This window comes from Octopus bimaculoides, chromosome 9 (genome assembly GCF_001194135.2).
Source record: "Octopus bimaculoides isolate UCB-OBI-ISO-001 chromosome 9, ASM119413v2, whole genome shotgun sequence".
Lineage (NCBI taxonomy): Eukaryota > Metazoa > Mollusca > Cephalopoda > Octopoda > Octopodidae > Octopus > Octopus bimaculoides.
Window position 1 is genome coordinate 73,579,600 of NC_068989.1, and position 4,860 is coordinate 73,584,459.

General features: G+C 34.1%; 1 protein-coding gene across 1 annotated transcript in view; it reads left to right on the forward strand.

Moving 5' to 3' along the window:
* LOC106875453 (alkaline ceramidase 3-like) overlaps positions 1–4,860 on the forward strand; it is a 282,178-nt gene that overhangs the window by 242,953 nt on the left and 34,365 nt on the right. The gene's annotated exons all lie outside the window — the stretch shown is intronic.

The following is a 4,860-nucleotide window of genomic DNA, read 5'->3' on the forward strand; positions in this document are numbered from 1 at the left end:
TATATATATATATATATATATATATATATATACTCAAATTTATTAGGAGTTACATGTATGGATCAAAACAGTTTGATTCAAATTCGTATTGGTAAAATCCTAGGATCAAGGTGTTGAGCAATCTGTAGAAGGTATAAAAAACAACTTTCAGGAACAATGGTGGTTTATTAGTACAGAAAGTTGTAAATTTTTCCCATATCAAAGTTTGATAATCTGAAAAAAGTTATTTTATTTGTTCACAGTTAATGGCTGGGGTTGCTGTGTATAGCAGATTACCCTTCATTTGGGTAATTAGTACTTCTGAGGTTCTGCAGGCTATGAAACATATGAGACCTGGATTTTATCTACTCCATTCCCTAATTTTATGTACACACATGTATATATGCATATATGTATATGTATATATATATATATATGAAGAGTAGATAAACAGCTGACAACTGATGAAGGGTCATTTCTCAGAGTTTACGTGTCCTGTTTTCTCCTGTTTTCCATTTTTTTCTCTTGTTTACATATTTAACTTGTTTGTTAATGTATTTCATGTTGTTTGCACAGTTGGTGACCTCCTGTACCCATATATATATATTATTGGCGTTAGGTTGGAGTTAGGAAGGGCACCCAGCTGTAAAAACTCTGCCAAATCAGATTGGAGCCTGGTGTAGCCATCTGGTTCACCAGTCCTCAGTCAAATCGTCCATGGAAAGCGGACGTTAAACGATGATAATAATGATGATGATGATGATATATATATATATGTGTGTATATATGTATGTATCTAAGTATATCCATATCTATGTGTGTATATATATATATATATATATGCATGTGTGTGTACTGACTGACAGTTAGGAAATTAGCAACAATTAATCAAAGTTTTCACTGAAAGAATGATAAAAAATCTCTAATAGAATGTAACTCAATATGCAGATTTATTTAAGAATCATTACAGATAGAAATCTATGTCACAAGGCAAAGCTGATTATCAGAGAAAAACTATTTTTCATTGATAATCAACTTCTGAAATAGATTTGTATCTGTAAGGTTCCAGTCTGCAATAAATATGTATCCATGTATAAGTGTGTGCATGCATGCACATGTATGTTTTTATATATATGTATGCGTTTATATATATATATTAATATATCTGTATGTATATACATGTGTGTGTGTGTGTGTCTATATAAGCACATATATACACACATGGGAAAACAAAAATGGAGATAATTTCATGTGTTTATTCAATGTATCCTTACATACATTTCATTAATAAATGAATCCATTATTTCTATTTTATTTAAGAATCTGATTCTAACCTCATTGATTACTTTATAATCAGAATGCACCATCAAATCACCAGAGCTTGCATAATAAACAAAATATTAGCATTAAGATAATTCATAGTAGTGTGTCAGATACATTGTTTCTACAGTATTTAGCCTTTCTTTTAAAGCTGAGATTCATATATTATTCACACTCTGATGATTTGATGATGTAATCTGTTTCTTAGATAAGCTCCTACATAATTGATCTATTCATATTCAAGTATATGTAAGGATGTTTTGAATAAATGTATGAACTTATTTTCCCTCTAGCATTTGTTAAGTATATTCTGTGTTCAAGATAGCTAGATATTTTGAAATATAATTTGATTTCCCTTTATGGGTGTGTTGCTTGAACTATAAAGGAACAGACACGGAGTTCTTAACATTGATTACAGTTCAGGCTGAAAAAAACATGGCCCACAACAGCATCATCATTTAATGTCCGTTTTCCATGCTGGCATGGGTTGGACAGTTTGACATGGAACTGGCTAGCAAGGAGTTGTCCAGACTCCACCTGTCTTTTGTGGCATGGTTTCTTTGGCTGGATGCTCTTCCTAACCCCAACCATTTAACAGAGTATTCTGGGTGCTTTTTACCACTGCCACAAGCATGGATGTGGAGATGCAGTGCTGGCACAGATGTGCTAACACAGCACCAGAACTCAAAAGGACAAACCTATATGTGTAGAAGACAGCGATTTTATTTTGCTTCACATGTCTTATCAAGTACAGCAAATCATTCTTGATATAATCAAGAAAATCACCCATCCCTACATCATCTGAGCTGAGAAGGATGTCTCCATGCATCACACTTCCCTCTAATAATCCCACCTCCTAAACAACAGACAATTCTTTTGGTCTCTTGTTTAAAAGATTTCTGCTAACTCTGTAGAATCCTTCTTTCTTCTACCCAACCATGATGATTCTGTAAGCAATACACTGGTAGAAAAATCTTCCACATTCACTGCTTGCTTTGCCTTAAACTCAAACAACACACATTTTGAGTAAATTGCCTCAAAAACTAACTCTATCCACTCCATCAAGAGCATACTTTTATGCAAAATCAGAGTAACAGTTTTAAAGAAGTCATAATATGTAGCAACTATAAATAGCTGTAAGCTATATTTTTATCTTTTGAACAGATTAAGTTAATTCATGGTCATTGATGAAGTTCCAATTAGGACAGAAACTGGTCAGGTTAATTCCTCTTTTATTTGTTTACATTTGTCTTCTATATTAGATTACAATGCAGCAATGACTAACACTAGTAAGAAGCACTCTACTTTACACCTCATATTTTTCCACACGTTTTTTCATGCATCATTAATTTCTAACTGTAATTGATGCATATAATATCTAATATTATTTAAATTAGGATTTTAGCCGTGAATTCATCAAATTTTTATTTTCTTGTTACCAAATCTGTTATTTAATATATATTTATTTTTATTTTGTGATGTAGCATTATTCTTTTGTGGTGGAATAATGCTATTTCTTTCTTTCTTTTCTTTTCTTTTCTTTCATCTTTTTTTCTTACGCTTGCTTATCCTAAGATTCTCAATTCATGAATACAAATGAGAACTAATTTTTCATTGTCTTGGAGTTGGATAAATCTAAAAGCTTCCTTGGATTAGATGTCTTATGCTGATTTTATCTGATACCCTTCATTTCTGTGTTCAAATTATCCTACTGTCAATAAAAATTGAAGTGAGTTAGTTTGCCATGTGAAGTGAAAAATCCAGTCGTTCAGAGATTTGTCCTTCTTTACATAAAAAAAAAAAAGCATTTTTTCTCTGCAATAAAGGACAAAAATCCAAAATATGAGATCATTCTTGTAGCAATCTTTTAATTTTCTATTTCTAATCTTTATTCTTTTACTGGTTTCATTCATGGAACTGTGGCTATGCTTGAGCACTGCCTTAAAGAGTTTAGCTGATCACATTGAGTCCAGTATTTATTTTTAAGCCTCCTGCTTACTTTATTGATTTCGACTACTTTTTGAACTGCTAAGTCTCAATGTATAAACAAATAGCACAGGTTAAGTGATATAAATGTAAACAGGCGTAGGAGTGGCTGTGTGGTAAGTAGCTTGCTTACCAACCACATGGTTCCGGGTTCAGTCCCACTGCATGGCATCTTGGGCAAGTGTCTTCTACTATAGCCTCGGGCCGACCAAAGCCTTGTGAGTGGATTTGGTAGACGGAAACTGAAACGTCATATATATATGTATATATATATATGTATGTGTGTGTATGAACACACACACACACATGTATGTATACACACACACACACACACACACACATGCTTCTTTCAGTTTCCATCAACCAAATTCACTCCCAAGACTTTGGTCAGCTTGAGGCTACAATGGAAGGCACATGTGGTTTGGAAGCAAACTTCTTACCACATGGTCATATCTACCTCAACAAATTCCTTCTGATCTATGGCAGCCTGGAAAAGTGGACATTAAAACGATGATGATAATGATGAATCAATTTAAACATCCATGTAAAGCAGTGTTTCTCAGTCAGGGTCCACCTGACCCTTGGTGCTCAATACAAGATTTTTCTTTTAAAATTTATAAGCACTAAATTGGCTATGCTTCTACAATACACAAAAAGTTCTAAGAATTTTTTTTTATACAATTCATCATCATCATCACCATCAGGCATCATCATCATCATTATCATCATCATCATTTACCATCATCTACTTTCCAAGCTGGCACAGGTTAGACAGCTTGATTGGAACTAGTAAGCCAGAAAGCTACACTAGATTCCAGTCTGAAATTGGCTTGGTTTCTATGGCTGGATGCCCTTCCTAACACTAACCACTCCAAGAGTGTAGTGGGTGCCTTTTATGTGTCACCAGCACTGGCCACAACTACGATTTCACTTGGCTTGATGAGTCTTCTCAAGCTCAGCAAATTGTCAAAGGTCACGATCACTTGTCATTGCTTCCATGAGGCCCCACATTCAGAGATGATGTTTCACCACCTCATCCCTTATCTACCTGGGTCTACCTCTTCCACAGTTAGAGAGTGGCACTTCTTTACACAGTTGAGTTATAGAAATATAAGATTTTTTTAAACACCAAATGATACTGGGGGGTTCATCTGAATGAAATAGGAAAGAATAGGGAAAAAAAAGGGGTGCGAATCACTGATGTAGAGCTTGGAATCCATGACTCCTTATATACGATAAAATATAATAACAAACAAAAAAAGAACACAGAAAATAAAAAGAAAAGTGAGAAAGAAATTCAGATTAAAGAACAGTTAAATGTTTCTATTGTTGAATCTATTTGTGGCCTCCATGAAATGGAAGATCTTACTTATGGTTGGTGGGTCCCTGAAAATGCCCTGCACCTTCTATCTGACTTTGTTAGACTAAGTTAGATCAGTGAAATGCAGGATAAAGCAATATGTCTTGTTAGTAGGATACTGTATATTCCCTTCACAAAACAGTGATACCTACCATGTTTCGTGAACGGCTGTGTGTTTCAGATTGAGTTGTATTTATTTTAGACTAATGTTGTTA